Source organism: Mytilus edulis, chromosome 5, assembly GCF_963676685.1.
Source record: "Mytilus edulis chromosome 5, xbMytEdul2.2, whole genome shotgun sequence".
Lineage (NCBI taxonomy): Eukaryota > Metazoa > Mollusca > Bivalvia > Mytilida > Mytilidae > Mytilus > Mytilus edulis.
Window position 1 is genome coordinate 9,654,268 of NC_092348.1, and position 16,726 is coordinate 9,670,993.

General features: G+C 32.5%; 1 long non-coding RNA gene across 1 annotated transcript; it reads right to left on the minus strand.

The window, feature by feature from the left end:
* Positions 1 to 16,046: 16,046 nt before the first annotated feature.
* Positions 16,047 to 16,705, minus strand: LOC139522290 (uncharacterized). Its single transcript, XR_011664374.1, has 2 exons — positions 16,617 to 16,705; positions 16,047 to 16,393 (listed from the first exon to the last, which is right to left on the minus strand). It is a non-coding gene; the product is annotated as an uncharacterized lncRNA (long non-coding RNA).
* Between the last annotated feature and the right edge of the window lie 21 nt (positions 16,706 to 16,726).

Here is a 16,726-nt window from a genome sequence, read left to right on the forward strand (position 1 = left end):
AAAGGATTCGGAAGTGTTGATTTATGAAGTGTTCATTTATGAAGTGTTCATTTACCTACTGTCGTGCGCACCAATCGAGTTCACCTTCATTTTAAAATGTTCACTTTACCACCATTTCCAAAAAAGCTGCCTTCTTTATCAGAGCACACAAATTTAGTGTTTATTTTAAAGGAGACGCTCCTCTACAAAGGACTCGGTCAGCACATTAAACTGATGGAACTAACGTAACGGTACCCAAATTGCACCTATTTAGCAAAACTAGCAGCGAAAACTTGCAAGATTTCCTAGAGACTAAACAATTTGTATTTTTATGATTTGATACTAAGCACATCTTTCAACATAGGTAAAACTATTTAGATATGCACAAAACGTTCACAGTATATGGGCGTTTTTCAATAAAAGCGTTCCTTTCAGACCTTAAAAAAATGGAAAATCAACTAGTCTAAAATTTATTTTCAAGAGTTATTTTGAATACCTCTATTATCATGATTATAGACCTGTTTGTAAACAAAAAGTGTTGCCGTTATAAAAGCATCAATTCTTTTGTAAGACCCTACTGTTTATATCTCTTGCAAACAAACAAATACATTGATTTTATAAAACAGTTTATAAGCAAGTTTTAATGACTTCGTTTCGTAGTGGACATTGTGTTAGGGACACACCTTCTAAAATAAAAAATCCTATGTTAAAAGCTGTTTATTAAAATTTGTTGGCTCTAAACATACTTTTGAATTATTAAAGAACTTATATTAAGTAAAATTAATATTTATTTCTTCATTTTTTAAAGATATTTGAGAGTATGAATGTTGAACAGGCGGTCTAGGGACATGCCACTTTGGTTGTTTTGGACCATTCAGGAATCAATATCTTATCAATCTCTCTAAAAAATAAACTGTTTCTTTGCTTTAAAATGTTATATCTAATTCAATGTACTGGCTGCACAAAAAATTACTTGCAAAGATCAAACACATTTTTTAAAGTGGCTGGGACAAGAAAGTACGTTTTTATTGAAAAACGCCCATTTATCAACAGATGAAGTATTTACTGAAAAAGAAAAATGTACTGAAACGTCGCCATGCGTCGTCATCAAAACGTCATCTTTTTAAAATGAGCAAATACAATATGTTACATGTATCCATTTAAAAAATAATGAAGAGTAAGCATGGACTAATATACAATTGTTCAAAATATTTGAAGAAATTAAACAAAAGCTCTGTTATTAGACTTTTGACGATGTGAATTTAAGCATGGATGCAATTTGGGTACTCCTCATTTCAGAATCATTGATGGTTTGGAGGTCAGTATAGACCGCCAATTTTTCTATGATTCCATATGGAATAAAAATCAAATTGGTGTACCTTTATAATAAAGAATGATACGGCTACAAAATAAACACAAAATGGACATTTTTGTCTTTATCATAAAAAAACGTAGATGAAAAAACTGTCAAAATAGGTGCAATTTGGGTACCGTCACGTTAGTCTGAGGACAGGGGACCCTTTAATATTTACCTGAATTTGTGTATATATATTGAGTTACTTAGTTATTGTCTTTATTTGTTTTTGTTGTTGTTATATGTCACAAACTGTATAGTTTATATGACAATAAAACTTTGAATTGAATTGAATTGAATTGAATAAAAATTCCGTTTATTAAGTTATTCAATCACGGTTTTTCAAAACTTTTTTCGTCAGTATTTCCAAGGCCGGAAGTGTATAGTAGATCTACTGTACAATTCCTTGGTATTTCCTAATTATTTGTATTACATTATAAACGTTTTTTAACGTTCGCACCAACAGCTCTTTGTTTTTCTAGCAGTTTACTCTCCACGAGGACGTATATTAGAAGGCCGGTTAGGAAACTCCCGATACCGCCTTGATAATATCCGAGAAGTGCTGCGAATCGCGAAAAAACACTAGATCTGCAGAAAGCTTCAGCGGGAATCGCCGCTTCGAGATTTCTTTATCTTTTTATGGTATTAAATGATATTTCACTACAAAAGCAACATAAGACACTTATAAACATCATAATAAGTGATCATAAGTAAGGATGCCAGATACTGCCCATGACTGCTGAGACCGAGGTGGTATGACCCGTCATGTAGCATTAAAGTTATTTACTTTTATTGCATTTACTTGTACAAAATTATTTGATTTCAAGTTTTTAATAATATTTACGTTTGCAGATGAAAGTATTCCGTCTTTTGTTGTGTATTTCACGTGTAATATAACATTTCAACTAGCCCTTTTCAGTAAACAAAATGGCGACTTCCATGGAGAATGGCCTTGTATTTTTTGCAGCTAAACTTGCATTTTTGGTGTTAAAAGACGCTTTAAATTGAATGAGTTCCTTTCCTTTTTTATATTTACGTTTGCATAGCAAGTTTCAATTTTATTTGTTAAGAGGTTAGTCAAATATTGAAGTTATTTCGCCGACTCCATCTTTTTTGTCAATTATTTACCAATCAGAGCAGAGATGTTTTTTTGCAGCTATATAGAATATACGCTACACAATCACATATTGCATTATATTTTCCCATTTCTTAGACATTTTCAGTTATACGTCCTTTCTCTTCATATAGTCGTATACTAACAGCAAAAATAAAGGAATTGGCCGCCTTTCTGCATAATTAATGGGGTTTTTTTTTTTATAAGAAAATAACACTGTTGACTAGGAAATATTGTTTTTTAATGAAAAATCAATGGATTAAAAGTTGGAAAATTTTGAAGATTTATACGATTTTATGTTCTGTCTACAAATGTTCATCTCGTGATTTTGAAAGAATTCAATCAGTTATGTTCAAGAAAATAAAAGAGCCAAATATAAAATCTATGGTATATATAGCCTCTTAACTATAATTTGGCTTCAATGGCTCTTACTGATATTTTAGGGTAATAACTCCAATAAATTGACCAACAGTTCAAGTTAATATCGTCTGACTTGTAGATCTTGAGGGTCATCTTTGCTGTTTAAAGTTTCCCTCTATCTAGTGTATGGTTTAAAAAATTACAATTTCGGCAATATTGGCTTATTTCTATGTTTTGTCTTGCTGATAACTTATTAATTTTCTTATTTTTATTTATTATACATTATAAGATTATTATTTGCACTATTTAAGATTATGATCAAAACACCAACAAAAGTTAAAATTCGGCATCAAAGGAGAATAATACTAAGGAGTAGACTGACAATTTTGATATAATGATTTCTTTGAAGATCATTTCTTTCTCAACTGTTTGGAGTTTCTATCTATTATTATTTTCAAGATGACATTAAAAAACGGCAAACAATGGTAAAATTGTCATTTATGGGCAATAACTTCATAAGAGGTCGACTGACGATGTTGACTTATGGGGTAATCTTGTCTTGCTGTTCCTTTTTTAACATTTAAACCTTTATCTATTTTATATAGATTTCAATATATAAGACAAAACTTGAAAAAAAAAAATGGAAAACAAATACTGTTGAGGCCTAAAACTATTTCTTAAGAGAGGGACAACAGATACCAGACAGTCAGGATTCTACTTCGTCAAAATTATCTCCCCATTACGCCACTTCATTTTCACAATCGTAGAAATGGAAGCCATTGTAGGGATGACACGCTGCCAATTTTGCTCTTGAAAACCGATAAATTTATCCACATAGCACCATTACGATCCTTATATCAGTGTCAGTTGTATTTTAAAAGACAAATGTATCTGCTAGCCAATAAGCATCAGTTAATGATCGTGTCTGCATTAATTCAGCTTAAAACTATTGTCTGATCGGTTGTCAGGTGAAATTTTCGAAAATTCTCAAACATTTAAAAAACATTCTAATTAAATATTTCGTGGAAGGGCAGACTAAAATTTTCAGTGGTTGAAGATTATAAAACCTAGTTATTATATACTTAGTAGTAAATACAGATAAATTGTATGTGTAATACAATCAATGGCAAGCGTGCTGTATCAGCCACCCGTGATGATATCGATATCAGCATGGTTGCAAAAGCTTTCTCTAATTTTTCATCAATTTATCGCTTTCTGCACCCATTGTATAAAAAAAAATTAATCAACATGTGGTTCGTTTGATCTCAGTACTTCATTGGTTAAAATCCGATTATAACGTCGAATTTTCTTGCTTTCATCTGAATTTCCTATTGTGACGGCATGAAAAAAGGCGACCATGCCTGATGACGTCATATATGATATAGAAAGAACACATCTTTTTGCAGATCATTCGAAAAGAAGGAATAAGTTTGCCTGTATAATTTTAGAAAATCATTAGAGAAACACATTCCACCACCAAATCTCGTGTAATACGATATTTATCCACTCTCGGCAGTAAATTTTAAATATTTAAAACGCTCGGGCAAGCCTCGCGTTTTAAATTTCAAAATTTAACTGTCTCGAGTGGATAAATATCGTATTACACTCGATGCAGTGGTGGAATATGTTTCTCTAATGATATAATGTATCATAAAAACATCTACTTCAGGTATATGTATATAATAAAGTATATAATAAAGTGTATATGATGTGGCGTTTTCAATATCGCATCCATATCAACCCGAGACACCAATATAATCACAAGAGACGCACAAAATATAAATATTTTTTCGAAGATATGCATTTTCAACATCCAACTTAAAAGACTGTCGCCAAGTACTTTTATTAATAAAAAAAATAGCTATTCGAACAAACGGTGACCTACTCTGTTTTTGTGATTCATTAGATAGGTATTTCACTTTACCCATATATTTCATCTTTTCGTACTGTGTTTTTTTTTATGTTATAAAGTAAACTTGTAGCTTTGATATATAAAAATGATAGAATCTGAAGCGAGATGATATATCAAATACTCTTGCTTTGTACGTTTTAAAGACAACATATACACTTCAAACACGCCCTAACATAAAAAGATGCACTCGATTTTCTCTTTTCGATACAATTGATACCCATTTTTTAGAATTTTTCTTGAGTCACATAATGGTAGGGCAGACACGAAAATTAATGAACTATTAGATTGATATGTTCTCCGTCCGTGGTAATTTTATTTTTTTTAAATCGGAGGTTACGCATTTTCTTCATCCAACTTGATAGTTACCCATGTCGTCGACTTGATATCTAATTGTTCTGCATTACTATGTAATAGATAAATTGAAAAGTTATGTAAATGGTGTTTTGAAAATAAAACACTGAGTAATTGAGAAGAAAATTGTCGTTTTATTTGATTCTATTAACTTTTAAAAATTTTGTTACTATAGTAAACATTACAGTATTAGCATTTATCGCCTTCTCTAACAAAGAGCTTCGATTCTTTTGTTCTATTTCAACTGGGTTTCCGACTGCAGAGGAACATTTAAACTCATAAATCGAAAATAAACTGACAGCATCATGACTCAACTAGAGGCTCTAAAGAGTCTGTGTCGCTCACCTTAGTCTATTTGCATATTAAATTTAAACAAAGGACACAGATGGATTCATGACAAAATTGTGTTTAGATGTTGGTGATGTGTTTGTAGATCTTACTTTATTAAACAATCTTGCTGCTTACAATTAACTCTATCTATACTAAAACTGGCCCAGAAGTGACAGTGGAAAAAACAAAATTTACAAAATTCATGAAAATTGTTAAAAGTTGACTATAAAGGACAATAACTCCCGATTCATCTGAAAATTTCAGCACAGATAGATCTTGTCTTGATAAACAAATTTACCCTGTCAGATATGCTCTAAATTCCTCGGTTTCGGAGATAAAAGCTAAAATCTACATTTTACCCCCATGTTCTATTTTTAGCCATGGCAGCCATCTTGGTTGGTTGGCCCGGTCACCGGACACATTTTTTAAACTAAATACCCCAATGTTAAGTTTGGTTTAATTTGGCCCACTATTTTCAGAGGAGATGATTTTTGTAAAAGTTAACGACGATGGACGCAAAGTGATGAGAAAAGAAACAGACAAACAATTGTACACAACACACAACTTAGAAAACTGAAGACTAAGCAACACGAACCCCACTAAATACTGGGTGTGATCTCCGTCAGGGAACACAGATCCTGCTCAACATGTGACACCCACCGGTTTGCTCATGTTAGTACAAAACTTGTAACAAGTCTAATTCGTAGGCCACATTCGTGAAAAGCGGACTGGATTGTTGTTACGACATTTAAAACATATCCGCTATCATCTTTGAAACGGATATTCCATAACGGTAACTCAACTCGTTATGGCGTCCGTAAAATTTACGAAGGATGATTTCAACTTCACAATTGGAACTCTTGGTTTAATAACTTCCTTGTGAGCAGCAACCCTCTATCAATGAAATCTTGATAGGAAATACGATCCCGGGAATATCGTATCTTTTGGGAGATATATATTCCGGAGCGATTGAGATCACCCCAGTTTTAGGTGGGTTTCGTGTTGCTTAGTCTTTAGTTTTCTGTTTATGTTGTGTCTTCTGTTCTATTATTTGTATGTTTGTCTTTTAATTTTAGCAATGACGTTGTCAGTTTATTTTCGATCTATGAGTTTGCATATCCCTTTGGTTTCTTTTGTCTCTCTTTTATCACTTAACTAGTACACTTGTTTTTAGGGGGCCAGCTGGAGAATGCCTTCAGTCGCGGGATTTTCTCACTGTATTGAAGACCCTTGGTGGCCTTCGACTGTTTTACGCTCCTCAGTCGTGTTGTTGTCTATTTGACACATTTCCCATTTCCATTCTCAATCGTATTTTACACCCAAAACAATTATAAAAGAAATCTTGATAGGAAATACGATCCCGGGAATATCGTATCTTTTGGGAGATATATATGTGTTATTGTTTTATGATAACTCTCGTATTCTTGTCTTCCATTTATGTCAATGTGCTTTGTCTATATGCCTTTTGGTGTTTCTTTGCCGTAAACATATGATGTGGCTATGTACTTATACATATTATTGTTCTATTGTAAAACATTTTTTGTATTCTTGTCTTTCATTTTTGCTAATATGCTTTGTCTATATGCCTTTTTATGTTTCTTTGATATACTGTAAACCAACTTATTTTCGATGATACTTTATTCTGCGTTTAACCCTTCTGAGTTCACTTCGCGTCGGTTTAATTTCGCGATTTTGTAATTTAGTCGATATAAGTACATAAGGATAGATCCAATATTTACATATTCGCGAGGAGTTATATTCGCGTTATTTTTAGGTTTTCCCATCACTTTGCGTCCGTCGTCCTCCGTCCGTCGTCCGTCGTTCGTCGTCGTTAACTTTTACAAAAACTACCTGACCAAATTAAACCAAACTTGGCCACAATCATCATTGGGGTATTTAGTTTCAAAGATGTGTCCGGTGACCCGGCCAACCAACCAAGAAGGCCGGCATGGCTAAAAGTAGAACATAGTGGTAAAATGCAGTTTTTGGCTTATTACTCAAAAACCAAAGCATTAAGAGCAAATCTGACCTGGGGTATAATTTTCAGATGAATCGGACAACCCGTTGTTGGGTTGTTGCCCCTGAATTGGGATTTTAAGGAAATTTTGCTAGGAGACGATACGATATTAAGAATTGAACGATGGACATTCAGTGCGTAAATGCTTCTTACTACCTGATTGGAAGATATTACGAGACATGAATAATCAAAGTTTATTGATTGGTTAGGACAATCCAAACCTAGTAAATGTCCTTCAATCCCGTAGAGTATCGGATTTTTCCTCTCTATTTTAGCAATTAGATTTTCCCTGGTCATTAATCATGCATATGCATGATACTGGTACACATGTAACTTTTATCTATAAATAGCCGAATCTTCTGGAGTTTCGTAAACAACAACAACGTTAAACGATATACTACTTCATAACGTGTGACCTCGTGTGTGTTAAAATTTGTTGATTGATGCACGTGGCTATTCTAGCAAATGAATTAATCTACAAAGCGAGAGCACTTTCCATTTTCATCAGCTAAGAGACGACTAGCCCTTTTTGAAAGACTAATACTTGTTGGTTATTATCTTGAATATTATTATAGATAGAGATAAACTGTAAACAGCAATAATGTTCAGCAAAGTAAGATTTACAAATAAGTCTACATGACCGAAATAGTCAGTTGACCCCTTTAGGAGTTATTGCCCTTTGTAGTCAATTTTTAACTATTTACATAAAACTTTTTGTCCGGTGACCCGCCCATCAAATCAAGATTACCGTCACAGCTAAAATAAAACATATGGGTATAATGCAGTTTTTGGCTTATAACTCATAAAAAAACAAAGCATTTAGAGCAAATTTGACACGGGGGTAAAATTGTCTATAAGGTCAAGATCTATCTGCCCTGAAATTTTCAGATGAATCGGACACCCGTTGTTGGGTTGCTGCCCCTGAATTGGTAATTTTAAGGAAATTTTACTGTTTTTGGTTATTATCTTGAATATTATTATAGATAGAGATAAGCTGTAAACATCAATAGTGTTCAGCAAAGTGAGATTTAGAAATAAGTCAACGTGACCAAAATTGTCAGTTGACCCCTTTAGGAGTTATTGCCCTTTATAGTCAATTTTTAACCATTTTTCTAAAATTTTAGTATTATTTTAAAAAATCTTCTCCTCTGAAACTACTTTGCCAAATTTAACCAAACTTAACCACAATCATCATTTGGGTATCTAGTTTTAAAAAATGTGTATCGTGACCCTGCCAACCAACCAAGATGGCCGCCATTGCTAAAAATAGTACATAGGGGCGAAATGTAGATTTTGGCTTATAATTCTAAAAACCAAAGCATTTAGAGCAAATCTGACAGGGGATAAATTGTTTATCAGGTCAAGATCTATCTGCTCTGAAATTTTCAGACAAAACAGACAACCTGTTGTTGGGTTGCTGCCCCAGAATTAGTAATTTCAAGGAAATTTTGCAGTTTTGGGTTATTATCTTGAATATTATAATAGATAGAGATAAACTGTAAACAGCAATCAGCAAAGTAAGATCTAAAAATAAGTCAACATGATCAAAATTGTCAGTTGACCCATTAAGGAGTTATTGCCCTTTATAGTCATTTTTTAACAATTTTCATAAATTTTTGTAAATTTTTAGAATATATTTTCCACTGTAATTACTTGGCCAAGTTCATTATAGATAGAGATAATTGTAGCAAGAAGAATGTCCAGTAAAGTAAGATCTACAAACACATCATGATCACCAAAACACAATTTTGTCATGAATTTATCTGTGTCCATTGTTTAATATGCACATAGACCAAGGTGAGCGACACAGGCTCTAGAGAGCCTCTAGTTCGTAAATCTTAATTATCTTTTACAAAAAATTTCTCCTCTAAAACTACTGGGCCAAATTAATCAAAACTTGGCCACAATCATCTTTGGGGTATTTAGTTTTAAAAATGTATCAAATCAATATGGCCACCACGGCTAAAAATAGAACATAGGGGTAAAATGCAGTTTTTGGCTTATACCTCAAAAACCAAAGCATTTAGAGCAAATCTGACAGGGGTAAATTTGTTTATCAGGTCAAGATCTATCTGCCCGGAAATTTTCAGATGAATCGCACAACCCGTTGTTGGGTTGCTGCCCCTGAATTGGTAATTTTAGGAAATTTTGCTGTTTTTGGTTATTATCTTGAATATTATTATAGATAGAGATAAACTGTAAACAGCATTAATGTTCAGCAAAATAAGATTTACAAATAAGTCAACATGACCGAAATGGTTAATTGACCCTCTAAGGAGTTGTTGTCCTTTATAGTAAATTTTTAACAATTTCAATAAAATTTGTAAATTTTTATTAACATTTTCCACTGAAACGACTGGGCCAAGTTTATTATAGATAGAGATTATTGTAAGCAGCAAGACTGTTTAGTAAAGTAAGATGTACAAACACATCACCATTACCTAAACACAATTTTGTCATGAATCCATCTGCTTCCTTAGTTTAATATTCACATAGACCAAGGTGAGCGACATAGCCTCTTTTAGAGCCTCTAGTTCTACTCGCGAAAGTCGCTCGAGAAAATAAGTTAGTCTACAGTATATCTAACGTTATTGTGTTATTGTGCTATGGTAAATTTGTGTATTTTGATCTTTAATTTTTGCTAATATCTTGGTCTTTTATTGCCATTCAAGCTGGGTTTCTTTGTTACACATTTGTTTGCTTTTATAGTGATTAAAATTATAACACAATGTTGACTGCTGTACCCCTATTTTTGACATTTTTACTTATTATGTCTGTTTGTTTTGTTCACACCTCATTGACATTATAATGGAATTTGATGCAGCTGTCACACAAGTAAGAGTTTAGCTAACTTTATAACCAGGTTTAATCCAACATTTTCTACATATGAAAAGGCCTGTACCAGAATATGACAGTTGTAATCCATTAGTTTGACGAGCTTTTGAATTTGCCATTTTATAAGGGACTTTCCGCTTAACATTTTCCTCGGAGTTCAGTATTTTTGTGATTTTACTTTTTAAAACAAAATAAGAAGTCATTTAAGTGGGTTTTTTTTCCACAAGTTTTCAGTAATCTTTGGCCGTAGTCATAAAGTGTATAAAATATCTTATAAATTTTAGGAGATATCTTATATAATATATAAGATATCTCATAAAAATGAAATATATAAGATATCTTCTCATTAAGTTTATAAGATATCTTATATAATTAATTGTCTTTATAAAATATCTCTTAAACTATGTAAGATATCTTATAAACTATATGAGATACATGTATCTTATAAACTATATAACATATCTGATATAAGATATCTTATATAAAAATTGTTCTATATAAGATATCTTATATAAAAATTGTTTATAAGATATCTCATATACTTTATAAGATATCCTATAAACTTAAGAAGATATATAATTTAATTATATAATATACGAGATATGTTATAAAAATGAAATTGTATAAGATATCTTATATATTAAAGGATATCTTGAAATTCAAATAAATAGTAAAACGGCTTGCCATAGTTATCCGTGACAATGTTAAAGAAATGCTTTGAAAAAAAAACTAAAAGCTGAATACAGAATGCGCTACGTCAATGCTTTTTTGAAACTGAGTTTTATTGTGCATATTGACGTGTGTGTGTTTTTCTACATTGGCTAGAGGTATAGGGGATGGTTGAGATGTCAAAAACAGTTTAACCCCGCCTCTTTTTTGCGCCTGTCCCACAGGAGACTCTGGCATTTGTAACTCTTGTATGACTTTTAATTTTAGATTCTTTTAAATATTTCAGAGTTTAGTACGAAGTCTTTATCATTATTAAGGTTACTATACAGATACAGTTAAGTCTGCCTCATATCTTGACTTACATCTAGAAATTGACAATGAAGGTCGGTTGAAAACAAAACTTTACGACAAAAGAGATGATTTCAGCTTCCCAATAGTGGCCCCCTTATGAAATTTAAAATGTTGCTGTAGCATTGCCGCAGCGTTGCGGCTTTAAAGCTGCAACCTAATCAGGTTGCAAGAGGATTGTTGCCGGAGTAGTGCCGGATGATGCTGCTAGCGGCATTGTTCTGGCATCATTGTGACACTAATTCCTTTCAAAATTAATGAGCACCGCAATATAGCCAGAAAATTTGATGATGTCACTTCCAGCGTTTTTAGCTATTCCCTGTACTAGTGTGTTAGAAATCCACCATGTTGCTTGTGATTATAATTGTATTGAAGAATTTGGTGTTCTAGCTGGTTTTTTTTGGAAGATTTGAAGACTTGTAAGTAAACTCATATCAAGTAATTGCATGTATAGAAAAGATCAATCTTGCATTGTGTATTTCAATAACATGGCCTCATCTGAGTTCACTATACATGTATCGGTGAAGTTTGTGGGTTTTTTTGCAGCAGTTTAATTGCATACTTGTTTGGTAAATAACACAACATTATTTGCTAAACTTAGGGCACATTAAAAATTTCATTATTTTTTATGCAGATACCGCTGACATTTATTTTATGTGCCTGTGCATACAAATTTATAATGCATGAATGCATGTCATATATATGCATTGACAACTAGTTTTTGCCGGCACAATACATTTTATACAAAGCACGGCCTATTCGCATGTTTTGTCACTAAAATGATGCAAGAATATAGCCGTATTAGCGCCGCAACAGCGCCACAATAATGCCAGAAAACTAATTTGCATACGAAATACGCTATAGCCGCATCAGTGCCGCAACATGATGCAAGAATATTGCCGCAACGATGCCAGAATATAGCCGCAATTATGGTGCCAGAAAACTAATTTGCATACGAAATATGCTATCGCTGCATCGATGCCGCAACAGTTTGCAGCAACAAAGCCGCAGCATAGCCATACTGCTACCGCAACTATGTGCCAGAGGTTTATATTTCCATAAGGGGGACTTTCCATTTCTATGTTGCAACATTACAGCAGCGCCTGCATACGGAGTATATATCTCACAATTGATACTATATTCCCAGGCTTGTATTTCCTATCATGATTTCCTTGATAGAGAACTGCTGCTCACAGGGAATCTATTAAAACCAGAGTTCCAAATGTTGAAGTTGACATCATCCTTTCGTAAATTTTACGGCCGCCATAGCGAGTTGATTGACCGTTTTGGAATAACCGTTTCACAGATGATATCGGATATGTCCCTTATGTCGTAACTACAATATCCTTCCCTTTTCACGAATTTAGACTGTTTACCGGATTTGTAATAACATAATCAACACGACGGGTGCCACATAAAGTCTAAATGACATGAGGTGCGGATTTAGTCACAATAATTGTATCAATTGCTTTTACATTTAGTCATAACCATTGACGTAATACAAACAGTCTTAATCTAACCATTTAACACCATCATACCATGAATTGAATATGACAATTGAATATCTGTGAGTTATTTAATAATGTTTGAAACGTTTTTCATATTTATATGAAAAAGAGGAGTATATGTTCATAAATCCTGCCAACTATGACTTCACAAGAACAAAAGGAAAACTATTTGGATATTCACCAATTTTCAATTTATTTGTGTTCGCTATGCCGTATTTATTTTCTGAAATATGGGCCTAACATTGTAATTGTGTTTGAGGCAATTATATATTTATATATGTAATTCCAATTGCAATTGGTTTAAAATTAGAAATATTTGAGCCAATTATATATTTGTATATGTAATTCAAATTGCAATTGGTTTAAAATTAGAAATGGTTTTTTGAGTCCAGGTTTTTCCAAATTGAAAATTACTATAAATTCATTATTTCAATACTTTATAAATAGAAACCATAGACATAACTTCCTATTTCTTTTTATTCTTAGTAGTACATTTATTTCACGATTGTTCTTTTTTGATTGATTAGAACATGTTAAAATTCTACTAGATATAGGAAGATGTGGTGTGAGTGTCAATGAGACAACTCTCCATACAAATAACAATTTAAAAAGTAAACCATTATAGGTTAAAGTACGGCCTTCAACACGGAGCCTTGGCTCACACCGAACAACAAGCTATAAAGGGCCCCAAAATTACTAGTGTAAAACCATTCAAACGGGAAAACCAACGGTCTAATCTATATAAACAAAACGAGAAACGAGAAACACGTATATATTACATAAACAAACGACAACTACTGTACATCAGATTCCTGACTTAGGACAGGTGCAAACATTTGCAGCGGGATTAAACGTTTTAATGGATCCAAACCTTCTCCCTTTTTCTGAAACAATAGCATAACATCACAACAAAGAAAAACATACGATAAAATATCAATTGGCAGACTTAACTCAATCAAAAAACGTATGATTAAACAATGAACGAATGATTACTAGAATGATATTAATGAAAATGTAATTAAATATTAAGAGTTCCAAATGGTGAAGTTAAAATCATCCCTTCGTAAATTTTACGGACGCCATCACGAGTTGGTTGACCGTTATGGAAATGTTCCTTACGTCGTAACTACAATCTCCTTCCCATTTATGAATGTGACCTACCGAATTAAACTATTTACCAGATTTTTTATCACATAAGCAACACGACGGATGCCACATGTTGAGCAGGATCTGCTTACCCTTCCGGAGCACCTGAGTTCACCCCTAGTTTTTTGGTGGGGTTCGTGTTGTTTATTCTTTAGTTTTCTATGTTGTGTCATGTGTGCTGTTGTTTGTTTGTCTTTTTCATTTTTAGCCATGGCGTTGTCAGTTTGTTTTAGATTTATGAGTTTAACTGTCCCATTGGTATCTTTCGTCCCTCTTTTAAATACAAATTTTATTCTTTAAGAAACTCATTTGAATTGATTTTCTCGAAGGAACTATACAAATAAAAAAAAACAGATATATTTAGCAAAGCCATACGTTGCGGTTTGAATCCTTTTCGATCATTTTTTTCATCAATATGTATTTGCCGTATTGAAATTATGTGTTTATTGTTTCTTTTCATTAATAAAAATAAATACCTGCATAATGGATTTAAATGGATGTAATAAATTTTGAATGTTGGATAGGCAGCTTTTTAAATTATGTTAAAAAAAATGTAAGAAAACATGAGTATGTCCCAAAATCTCTGAAAGGATGAAGACACCACATTTTGTGCACATAATTTCGTTGTTTATAGTAGACTCATTTACTTGTAGTAGTTTGCATAAAATTGAAAGCGGTAAAAGGGGCGTGTCAAAGAGTCAAGAAGAAACAGCACAAGGCCACTAATGGATCTTCACCAAAGCAAAAACATGAAGCCCCTGGAGGCGGGTTTCAGCTGGTCCCTTTAAAATAATGTATTCTTCACAGTTTTCAGCGAAAATGGATGTCCCACTTAAAACAATTAATTCCGAAACATAAATGAACTAAACTTTAATCGAAACAAACTAACAAAGACCAGATTACTTGTGGTACCCAACACTCCAGAAATGTTTTATAGGACTGCATATATATTGTACTGTTATTTTTTTTAATCGATTCCATTCTTGTATAGGAAGCAAAATGATATTATTAAATGGGTTATTTTTTTTTTTCGTAAAGAAATTGTCGGGGAATTGCATGTTTTAGTGTAATGCTTTGTCCATCGAAGATATCAAACAGGACACGTGGTATATCATATTGATTTGGGGTCTATCTTTTTACATTTTAAAGATAAACTGAAATGATCCATCGTTGCAAACTTTGTGTATTGTAGAATAAACCATCCTCGTGGACTTCTGTTTTTACTTTATATCGTTCTCTTATCAAATACTAGTTTATCGTCTAAATGTATTTTGTTGAAAATAATTGTAAAATAAACGATGAACTTTTAAACTTTGACTTTTTCTCAGATATGGTTTAAATGTTGAACCATTTTGACAGACAACTTTCTTGGATCTTACTTTTTAGCCTTTTGATTATACGATAATTGATTCATTTTGAGACAAATTGCATTCACGATCCAATGGCAATACTTGATAACTGCTACGTTTCTTTCACGATACTTATGTTGATATAGCAAATGACAACCGTGTTTTTAAGGTAGACTACGAAATATGACTCTGGCTTATTGTCAAAATTTGACTTCCTTAACTCCACTAGAATTATCTTATTTTCCCCACCTACATATGCATAAAATATTCGAATTGACTTTTAAGCGAACAAAAGTTTGTACGTTGCGCTGTTACACCTTTGATACAGGTTAGGAGATAGCTGAGCATTTAGAAAAATGTATCGCACCACCACATGTTCATTCTGTATATTTCGAAAATTAGGAACCTGCAATTCAGTGGTTGTCATTTGTTTCTGTGTTACATAGTTGTTTTTCGTTTATTGTTTAATCCCCAATCGGCCGTTGGTTTACTTGTTTAATTTGTTACTAACTGATGAAAAAAAACTAATTCAACAATTTCCCATAAATTTGGTGACCCATTTAAATGCTTGTATAAAAATCACCATCTTATCAAGTAATAAGTTAAATGCGATGTATGATGTGTACCTTCTTCTCCTTTTACTTTTTGGGTATTAATTTATTTATTGCTAATTTATTTATTTTTTGAAAGCCTTTTGGTCAAGTAACTGCCTTATCAACAGTTCTACAGTACATCTTATCAATCAAAGCCCTCAAGAAACAATGGACAGCGAAATCAAGATTATTTTTTTATTAAACAGATTTAAGATACATTTATATTACATTGAATAATAAGTTATATCTGTAAGTTGAATTTCTGTGTAATCATCGAATTCAAATGCTAATTTATTTCATCCAGTCTACAAATATCATGTCCCATCACCTTCCATACTTTGGTATGATACAATTTGCAATAGTTACAAATGTTTTTAGCACAATCTCTGCATCTGTAAACTGCTCCATTGTTATCAACACACAATTCGCAATACTGTATTGTATTGGCACTGGATTCAAAGTTTTTTTGTGTGAAATCTGGTTCGTGTAAAGGTTGTGTTTCACAGTTTTCGCTCGCCGATATTTCATCTAGAATGAGTAAATTCAGGCTAAATTGCTATGTATATGTACAATTTATTTGACTTAAACTTAAAAGGTTATTATAATAAGTCATTATTGAAATTTATACAATTCAAAATTATTAATCAACTTTACATTTTTGCAACAAATTTCTAAATTACTTTATATTCTGAATTTTTACACATTACCGAATAGTATGCATTTACTGTAAAATATTATCAGATACACTTACCTTTAGAAATAGTCATGTTCGTCGTTATTTAGCTAGGTTGTTTCTAAAGTTTGAAATATTGCGTTGGTGTTAAAATAATCAGAAATAATGTATTACATTGGTTTTAAATA